Below are 11,173 nucleotides of genomic sequence, written 5' to 3'. Positions count from 1 at the left end.
AGTCCAGCAGTCTTGTAGCTCATTACAAAGACAATTACACGTTATTCTCTCTAATGGCATTCTCCTTCATGTTTGACATGCAGAGAGAGTGATCCTTAATTAGAGTATCCCTTAGGCAGCAAGGATGTGGAGATAAAGGCACAAAGAGGGGGTAGAGCAGCAAAGGCAGCTGATTTAACAAAAGGACCAACATCCCTGACCTTAACAGCTGCCAGCTGCATTTAGAGGGACTGGAGGAACAGGGTCAGGCCAGAGGTACAACCTGATATTAATAGTAACAGTATAAATAACAAAGTTCACTGGAGGTGTAAGCAGATGCAGAGGGGAGGAGATGGTGGGTGGTGGAACCCCAGAGGTTGCAGTTTATTTATATTTTCATGTTTATGCCCATTTCCATTTCTCCATCCCTCTCCTCCCCTCCTTCTCTCTCCAGGAAATAAAACCCGAGGCTCTCATCTGCACCATCAGCAGCAGTGTGAGCAGAGGCACTTTTTGTCAATTTGACAGCAGGCAGAGTTAGTACACAGTAGGAATATATGAGAAGTATTATCCTGACACGCGGCACACACGGACCAAATGTAGGAGCAATTTCATCCATGAAGATAGACTGTAATCCAGGTCCATTTATTTCCACATGTATGAGTGATAGATGAATATCGCTCCCAAAAGAAATGAGAAGAAGCTAAACGTCTGGTGCACCTGAAATGCTGTGAGCTGAGGAAAACATTCATGTCCTGCTCCTTCTCAGCGGTTATTGATACTCTGACTCTTCACAGCAAGGGTTTGGCCGAAAAGCACATTCTGTTACTTAGGTTGCTATGCTAATACTGTGTTTTATTAATCCTTATCTGTGTGGATGATTAAAGGAGCGGCAGGACTGTATGAAAGCACCAGCAAATTATATTATTTTCTCTAGTTAAAAATAAGTGTATAGACTGTTGTTATAACTGATAAGACCAGTATGTTACACAATGAGGGATGACAAGGTTGATTTGTTGGCTACTTTGAATTTCCCTTATTAGAGTGCCATGAAATTTGATCCAAACATTCTTGTTCCCAGGGGTTTATGCTGTATCCTTTTGACAGTGAAATATGATCTTTCCTCTAACGACTAACAACAGTTGTCCAGATCTTTTAGTGTAAATCAGAAAAAGCATTTTCATTATGGACTGCCCAGTGAGTTATATCTCACCATGACAGCTTCCTCCTGTTAACAGTATTTGTGCTAAGCTAATTAGAAATAATCACACTTCTGAAAATGTTAAATGTGAATCCATTCATCCATCCATTTATCTTCTGCCTGTTATCCGGGGCCGGATAGCATGCGGAGCAGAGACAACCAGACATCTCTGCCCTCGGCCACCTCCAGCTCTTCCCAGATCCCATGAGGATGGGAAACCCGGTGTTCCAAGCCAACCGAGAGATGTAATCTTTCCAGAGTGTCCTGGAGTTGCCCTGAGGCATCCTCCTAGGTTCCTTATCCTATCTTTAAACCTGAGCCCAGCGACCCTTCCAAGCTCCAAGCTCATTTCTGCCACTTCATGTATCTGTGATCTTATGGACAGAGGTGAGAGTGAATGTAGACTGGACAGCGTTGGTTTCATGCTCAGCTCTGCTCTCACCACAACAGATCGGTACAGCATCTGAATCACTGCTGATGCTGCACCAATCTCTCTGTCAAACTCTCGCTTCAATCTCCCCTCACTCGTGAACAAGACCCTGAGATACTATTTCACAACCTGGAGTGGACACTCCACCTTTTTCCTGAATGGGAAACATGGCCTCAGACTTTGAGATGATAATTCTCATCTGCGTCACACTCAGCCACAAACTACCACTGTGCAAGCTGGAGTTCAAGGCTTGATGAAACCAACAAAACCACATCATTCACTAAGAACAGAGACGAGATCCTGAAACCACTGAACCCTCAACCCCTCACCTTTGCCTAGAAATTCTGGCCATAATAATTAGGAACACAGCCAGTGAGAAAGGACAGTCCAACACCAACTGAGCAAGAGTCTGACTTGTTGCTGGCATTTTGGACCAATGTCTCACAAGTGAACAAGGGGCTTGATACCTCATGCTCCCAAGGCACTCCCAAAGTACCCTCTGAGGGATGCAGTTGAATGTACAAATCCACAAAACACATGCAGACTGTTTGGGCAAAACTCCCACTCTTCCACTAATATCCTCAAGAGGATAAAGAACTGGTCGGGACAAGAACCACATTGCCCCTCCTGAATGTGACGTTTGACTGATCAACAGACTCTTCCTTTTTAGCACTCTAGCATAGACCTTCCCCGGGAAGCTGAGAAGTTTGATACCTCTGTATTTCGTAAATACTCCACCTTCTTGGAGAGGGGAACCACCTCCCCAGTCTGCTAATTTAGGGTCACTGTCCCCAACTTCCAGAAGCATATCAACTAAGATTCTCTAAAACAGAGCCAGAGACATGAGAAACTCAGAGTGAATATCATCCACCACAGGGACCCAGACACCAAGGAGTTATTTAACACCCCATGACCTCACTCCCAATAGCAGATGATTCATCCACTTCATTCGTCTCAGTGGAACTGAGGGGACCCTTAAAATCCTTCAATTCAGGTGAGCAGAACCACATCCCCACTGCTAGTATATACTAATATTTAGTTATTTTTTTTAAATATATGTTTTTAAAAATCCTTATATTTGACCATAATCTTGAGATGAACCTGGAATATTAAAATATCTAAATGAAGTGCATAAATGTTTTAAACTTTTTTCCCTTCTTTTCTTTTTAATCTTGTACAGCAGTTGAAGTTTGAATGCCAAAGAACAAACTCCTGTCCTTGTCTACACTGACATATTCATTTATGCAGCACTCTTGCACAATAAAAAAACTCAGTGTCTTTATTGCACCAAACTCTGTCCAGAATTTTGAATCAGAGTAGCTGAACAAAAGGTACATTTAAAAAAGTTCTTTCTCCTTAAAGAATTTCACAGAGGTTATGCTCTCAGGAAGCTGCCAACTAGTTTCACACAGAGAATATGGGTAACTTTTTTTCCCTAAAGAAAATAATTTGGGTTGATTATATGAATTTTCACTTTTCCACAAAGCTAAAGTGTAACAAAACCATACTATAAATACTTCTCCAGTTATGTGATAGAAGCCACAAACCACAATGTCACATTATTTTCTTTAATTTCATTTTCACAGCAAAAATAAGGATTTTCTGCCTAATATGTTCACACTGTGGCTGTTTGTCTTTTTCCACTCAGCATAAGACTTTCCCGCAGTAGTGCAAAATGAGGAAACATGAAAGAAGAAAATATGGGAAACTTTCAATCATTTATTTATTTATTTTTCACTTTTGCTCAGACTTAATGTTCTCGAGATCATCTACTGTGCTTTAAAACTTTCATGTGAATTATTGAAGCGGTCTGCAGCAATGAAGGCAATTTTCAAAAATACACACAAGGGGCAGAAGCAGCCCGAGGAAAGAGGTGGTGAAGTAGAGGAGGAGAAAGCAAGCCAAAACTTATGGCATTATTAATTTATCTGATTCTTACCACCCCAAGATTTACAAAGAACACAGAATGAAAACGGCTCTGGTGTTTTTATTTCATTTTTATTTCCACAATCCAGCTCGCCCTCGCTCATAATGCATTCCAGACACGTATCGACAGCGAGGAAACACAGCAACTTTGTGCAGTTCAACAGAGCACCGAGTGCGCTTTGATGTTTTAATCCATGTGGGCTTTCCATTTCTGAATAGGTAGGCAGCCTTGTGAATGTCCTTAAAGAATAAGAGACAGAACTGAACCAGCATTTGAGAGGACCTCACCGCTTAACCTGCGTTTTTCAAGGACTGCAAAGGCTGCCGTTGGTTTTCAGCTTCAATAAAGACCCGTTTATCCTCAGGCACACCCACTCACCAACACCTACTGCATTTTTAAATGAAGGTGTGATTCATTGATCAAACTGAGATTAGCGGCTTCAGCTACTGCTACAAAATGTGCCAGATTAATCCGGATTATACTATACATTTTCCATTTCAGTGTACTGAGTGGTGCCAAAAAGTATCTAATAAAATATAATTCCAATGTATTATTCCGAAATTGTTCTGGTGTCAGGTTGTTATGGTAAGATTTCCAGAAAATGTGACTATTATGATATTTATACTGTAGAAAATTGAAATAATATTTATTACTATGCTATAAGTTTGGCTTATCTTTTTCTTTACGTCTGTAACCTGAACTATACAAACATTTGTTAAAAATACAGTATGATATTTTTACAGCATTGACTCTGATCACAGATGGCATATGCATCCACCTGATCTATTTCCACTGACCTCGACGTGCTGTTCTACGTCCTGTGACATCCACCAAATATGAATTATCAATCACATTATAGGAGATCAACTATAATAAATTAAAGTTGAATTAAATGAACAGATGAATACCAGACACTGTCCTATATTCACCAGGTCAGGACAGGGGGCAGACAGTCAGAGCGCTAGGTCAGGCGTCTGGGGGATGTGGGACAGCAACCTGCTGTAGTTACACTACCTTTTAAATATTTTTGCCCCCTATGCTAGATATTTTTATACCTTTGATATAGAAGTACAAGAAAAAATAAATAAGAAGAGGCATGATTATCATATATATAGTGCCTTGAGAGAAGTACAACCAGTGCTAGAGTCCCATTCTGTTTTCTTTATATAATGTTAAGTGACTTTCAGTGAAAGAACATCTATGGTTTGGTTAAATTATATGTAGGACTAGGACTGTCAAAAAACAAACTACCAAACCAAAATCAATACTCAGCACCTAATTGTTGCTAAAAAAATGACTAGCAGAGCAAGCACCAGCAGCTGTCCTCGACTCCTCCAGCTGACACAATGATGCTGCAGACAGGCAGGCGCGCTGCCCCCTCCTCTCACTGGCAGTAGCTGACCTTCACAATGCTGAACAACACTTCATGAGGAATTTTGAGAGGTCAGTAAAGCTCCCGTTTTAACAACACTGAAGTACTGAACAGTTATCATAAACGTTAACCTGGCTAAGTGTTAGCAGTCACCTGATAGCCACATTAGCGCTCTGCTATTATTAGGGTACTGTAGCAGTTAGCAGCCATAGCTAACGTCAGATGTCATTACTCCTGCCTGCAGGCAGTAATCATTTTTGTCTTATATTTGTGTCTCAGGTGTATTATGGTTCTCTCAAAGTACCTAATTGAAGCTAAGAAATTTAAATTTAAATTTAATATGTTTGTCAGAAACAGGTCTGTCTTGCTATAAATAAAGGCTAAAAAAACATTGCCTTGTTTAAATCTTACAAAAAAAAAGTTTTCACCTACGGTAAAGAAACTAGTATTGAGTATCTAGCATTTTCTGGGGTATGGAGTTTGAATTTCTAGTATTGTGACAACCACATTAGGAACAGAGTTTAAAACAGAAGAGTTATTTAAGTTTGGAAGTAAAATGTATCTTTCATACTTTAATCTTCAATTGAAGTTTATTTTAAAATAAAAGTCAATAGAAGAAGGATTAAAACTGCCGGTCTGTGCATGAACCCATAGGGTTGATACATTAATGCAGCGAAGGTACACTGAGAATATTATTGAAAGAAAATCAGTTCCTGAACCAGCGACCCCTCGTGCTTCACAACTTTGTATCGTTGGATATTATAGTTGAAGTTTTCAAGAACATGAATAAATGATCAGATGTAATAACTTAAGAAAACATGAAAAAGGGGTTTTCTGTCCATTCCAGGAAATTAAATACCTCCAGGTGGTTCATTACACTGATGCAGAAATGTATTTATAAAAATCCAATATTGCATTAAAGCGGTTAATAATTTGCAGCATTGCCCGTAGTGGTATAAATAAATATTGCAGAATATCCTAACAATTTGTAGTGTCACATAGTAAATAATGTCCAGTGAAAACCTTAGTAAACACCACGATTCAGTATCTTGTAGAGCCACCTTTATAGCAACCTACGTGAAATAATCACTTTCAGTATGACTTTATCAGTCTGTCACATCATTATGGAAGAATTTTTTAAAATTCCTGCCACAGTATTTAAATAAGGTTGAAGGTTGAACTCTGACTGAGTCATTGGACCACTTTTATTATTTTCTTTTTTAGCCATTCTGTTGTAGATTTCTTGGTCTGGTTGGGATCATTGTTCTGTTGCATGAGCCAATTTCCACAATGCGTTTCCTGTCAGACAGAAGGCCTCACGATTAACTCTACAATATGGTATACAGTGGAATTCATGGTTGGCTCATTGAGTGTAAGGTGCGCAGGTCCTGTGGCTGCCAAAAAGCCCAAATCATCACCCGTCCACCACCGTGCTTTACGGTTGGTATGAGGTGTTAGTCCTGTCTCTCCAAAGGACATTGTTCCAAAAGTCTTTTGTGTTTTTTCAGCAAACCCAACCTGACATGTTGTTTTAAAGAGAAGAGACTTTCACATGGTAACCCTTCCAAACAAGCCACACTTGTTCAGTCATTTTTAAAAATTGTACTTTACTGTAATATTTAACATCATAACAGAGGTCTGCACAGTCTGAAATGGGGGTCTGGGTTCTTTTTTGTATGCTAGCAGCACATGGCTGCTACTTACTCACTTAAGTAATACCTATGGAAGTGGCACGGGTGTAGAATAAGGATAGACTCTTGTGGAAACTTTCTTTTGATCGTATCTTTATGTCATCCACCAGGATGAGGAGAGGGGTGTTGCTCGACTTGACTATAAAATGCGTACATATTTATGGTAAGTGCTTATCTTAAAAATTGTACGCTTTGAGTTGTATGTACACATCGAGTGCTCATCGTTTCCTAACAGCAAACATGAATCTTTAGACTGTGTGAGAATAAAGGAGCACCTTGTGACACTGCTCTGATGAGGCGGCTCACGCTCTGTGGGAACTCCATCCATTATCGTAAACCACACTGAGCACAGGCTATATTAAAGCATTTACTCTTTTGCATGCTTTCACTCGAACCGTTGGTGAATCGATGTAATCTCAGAAGAGCACACGGTACCTGTCAAGGTTTTATGAGCATCATCACTTGACTGATAATTTGCCTAAGATGAAGAAATCCCTGGTGCCAGATAAAAAGACAAGATTAAAGAAATGTATACAGTGAAGGAGATCAAGCCAAATATATTTTCCAAACAGAACATTTCACCCACAGGCCGGTTAAAAAAAAACTATTTCACAGACCACATCCGATATTTTTTAGACAATGCATAAACGATTTTAAATCACTTTCTATGGGCGACCACGCTTAATACACAGAAAGCATGAACAAAAAGTGACCTTCGACGGGTAAATCTGCCATGGCGGCTTGGTTAAGTAGTGATAATGGATGATTAAAATTTGACTTGTTAGCTGAGAGAGGATTGTCTGAAATTAGGACAAAGCGAGCAGACTGTAAGACCATACAGTGGATTATGGATGCAGGTGGAAACGTGCTGAGCAAGCACATGGAAACATGGAGGGAGATGAGAGGAAGGAGGCCACAGAGATGAGATGTGTGATGACAAAACCCAATGGCAGGTGAGGAAAAGATGAACGATTCATAAAGTATAAAATAGAAATCCTAAAGAAAAAAACATGCATTAGATAATTCATTCCGTGTGAGAGAAGCAGTTACAGTGAGACTGTTAAATATTATAGAGCTGATAACGTGATTGCAGGTTGTCAAAGCTCAGCCCATAATGTTAGCTTATTGAAAATGTCTTGCAGAGCAGATGCCACGACACCGCAGTGAAGCCTGGGTATTCTAGTTTTGTTGGGAAGCCCATATGGTCTTGACTAATAACTGACTCCTGCACAATACTGTGAGCTTCAGTGACTGACAGAGGGCCAAAACCGCTCCAGTGTTCCAGATGGTGGACCTGCGTATTATTCCAAATGGCAACAAACTAAATAAATAACCGCAGCACCAGTCACAAGAGCCCTCAGGAGTTTAATTTTGTTTTAATTAATACTTTGGAATTTTTTGGAAATATTCTGTTTGCTTGCTTGCTAAGAAAATGAACATCACTACAATACATGACTACACTAAACCTTTCTCGTCACCAGACAGCAAAGCATGCTAAAATGGTCTTTAGACTGCCAGCTACAGTTATTGGAAAAAGAAAGTAAACCCTCTGTTGATTTTAATTTTTGATATATTATAAGAATAAAAGAGTCCTTAGAAGGTCATGTAAATACAAGCTGAGGTAACCAAGGTGGTATATTACATTGTGTCATTATTTATTTAATAAAAGTTAAGCCAAAATGCACAAGCAGTGTTTTAATAACTAAGTGGAGTTACATGTAAGAAGGTAAGTAGAAGCCAGTTGCTTCTAATCAAATGCATTTGATAAATTGATCATCAGCAAGTGTGAGCACCTCTATGAAAATAGACGTTTTGGGTGTTTGCTGGTCTGGAGGATTCAGGTGTGTATTAACACAATGCAAGATCATAGAGAAGCAACTGCTGCTGCCCATCAATCTGGAAAGTGGTATAAGGCCATTTTATCATTCTACAATGAGGAACATTCAAGACAGATAGCAGTCTTCCCAGGAGTGAACGTCCATGCAAATTCACCCCAAGGTTAGTCTGAGATGTAGCTCTGCAAAAACCCCCACACCTCATTGCTGCAGACCGCTACACCTCAGACTGACAGACCTCAGCATGTTAAATTTTGAAGTTCATTACAGTACAATTAGAAAAAGACTGATCAACTATGGCTTGTTTGGATATATTGAGAACTCTACTTTTCTCTAAACTGTGTGAATGTGGCAGCACAACTTAGGTTTGCACCTTTAAATGAAAGTGAACAAACTCAAGCAATGTAAAGATAAGTCCATATGAGAGCATAGCAAATACCCAGCAGTCTCTGCAGTCAAAATTTGATGTGGTGTGATGGCAAAAAGTTCACCATAAATGAATGAAATGCAATGTTCTTTTATCCCAATTGATGAACAGAAGAATTACTGCAGACAAGCTTCCTAGAAAGTTCAGGAAGTGTGTTTTCAGACAGCATTTCTGAGGCACTAGGTGTCTAGAATAAATGGTCAGCCAACTGATATTCAGGGTCAGGATGTTTGCTGGGTAATTGCCTGTAGACTTCCCAGAGTTGAGTGATCGCCATGTGTCCTTCCTGCTGCTCTCTTTGCCCACACAGCACCTTCACTTTAACAAGAACATTTCCATTTCCAGTCGTGAGCATGTGGATGACACAGATACTCCTTTGCTGTATGCTCAGTGTGAGATGGGTCAACATCAGAGAACACTTAACGAAAAGATTAACTTTTTGGTTTGCAAGCAAAACACCTCCCAAAACTTCCATAGAAACCATTATTTATGTTTTGTGTGGGCCACGACTTCCCGGAGCACTATTGCCACTGTGAGGTTGTCAGCCAATCGGGAACATACAATGATGTGTGATTTTATAATTGTGCGGATTTTCGGCAAGGCAAAGTGTCTTCCTGTGTCTGCTAACTGGCTGCAGTTTGCCTCCCCTACACACAGGATTAGTTTCAGTCTCCTTGCCTCACTCTTGGCATGAAAGTAACAAGACGCGTGTACTTCGCAAATTATTAAAAATATAACTTTTATTGCCTTAAATGTATAGTTTCTGTTTCTTTGAAAAAAAAATCTTCAAATTTTCCAAAATTTTGTTGGAAAAGCTCCATGCAGACAAACTTCATCTAGTGACATGATTCAGCAAACAAATCCTTCTAACAACACACGTTTTAAAAGGATTTATTTCCACCAGAAAAAGCTTTCTCTTGGTCTCAGCATTTGAATGTCTGAAAACAAGAGTCTGGAAAACTATATAACAAATGGCAAACAGCTGGGAGGCACAGAGGCAGCGTGGGTGATGAGATGGCAGAGCCGAGGTTGAGCGTCGCTCAGGAATTCCCTTTGACTCAAGTGGAGAGCTGGAGGAGGAGAGGCAGGCTGACGTGTTTTTCTTCTTCTTCCTCTTCTTCTTCTCTCTTTCTTTGTTTCTGACTGCATTAAAAAAGGGTGAGGGGGATTGGCATAAGGAAAAACATCTACATACCACAGTGTGGTGATATGTAGCTTCAATAAAATATTTACTTGAAATTTACATTACCACATCTACATATTATTAATTAATGCTCAAACAAATTCACACACCACACCACAGCACACCACATAACTCTTTCCCTCTCCATCTCTCCGACCTTCTTCCTTTTTTGCTCTAACCAAATAATTGCTCTGTGAGGAGCAAGATAGCAAGGTCGGCCACCTCCGGGCTCAGGTTTATAGTTCTTAACTCAGCGGTAAGACTGGATTAGATAACCTGCACAACTGAAGGAAATGGATAGACACAAAGTGGGCGCTGCAATCCGTGTCTAAAAGAGACTGCAGCATGTCTTTAGTGCTCCAAATGGCCTGAAGGGGGAGTTTCTTCTGCACATCTTTAATGCAGCAGAACTTGAAGATGGCACTCCTGTAAGAAATCGATTGATTCGGGCAGCAAAGAAGAGAGCAGAGCTGGATGATTAAATTTGTATGCACACACTGCTGTACTGTACAGTGTTGCAAAGGTGTATTTAAGTAAAGTCTAAAAATTGGATTCACCTGAGTTCTCTTAAGACCTCAAAGGGCATTTTTTTCCTCTATAAATTCTCCTTGAAAAGAAAACTAATATGAATCAAACAAACCCAAAGCAGAATTGAGCAGCAACCTGTAATGGTTGAGGAAAAAAAAAATACAGCTGTCCTCCTGCAGCTCTTTTCTCTATCCTCAGCCACTCCCATGGGAAGCTCATCGCTGTGTGCACATGCTTCATACGGGCTAAAAATAAGTCATCACTGGCTTTTTGCTGTTCAGGGTGAAAAATCCCCACCTTTAATAAACTGCTGATCTTCATCACTATTATTACTACCTCGCCTTATTGGTCTGAAAAGTGAAGACCTGTGATTGGCTAAAGTCTCCTGTTACAGCTACTCTTTTAAAGCCAGGGCTGAGAGGAAGCACAAACGCTTAATTCCTGCTCAGACATACTAAATATGCTAAAAGGTTTATGCAATGATGGTCCACCACAGCTTAAGACCATAGAAAAATGAAAAACATATACTCTCAATCATGAACACACACAGAGCTGCTCTTCTTGGTCAGCACTTCTCTGCGTTACATAACTGTCTGTCCT

General features: G+C 40.0%; 1 long non-coding RNA gene across 1 annotated transcript; it reads left to right on the top strand.

Moving 5' to 3' along the window:
• Positions 1-4,704: 4,704 nt before the first annotated feature.
• Positions 4,705-8,222, top strand: LOC109201809 (uncharacterized). The gene is made up of 4 exons (XR_002061738.2): positions 4,705-4,980; positions 6,711-6,763; positions 7,411-7,553; positions 7,743-8,222. It is a non-coding gene; the product is annotated as an uncharacterized LOC109201809 (long non-coding RNA).
• The last annotated feature ends 2,951 nt before the right edge of the window (positions 8,223-11,173 follow it).

This window comes from Oreochromis niloticus, linkage group LG4 (assembly GCF_001858045.2).
Source record: "Oreochromis niloticus isolate F11D_XX linkage group LG4, O_niloticus_UMD_NMBU, whole genome shotgun sequence".
Taxonomy (NCBI): Eukaryota; Metazoa; Chordata; class Actinopteri; order Cichliformes; family Cichlidae; genus Oreochromis; species Oreochromis niloticus.
Note: the sequence above shows the minus strand (reverse complement) of the source record. Positions and strands in the feature narration are given on the sequence as shown.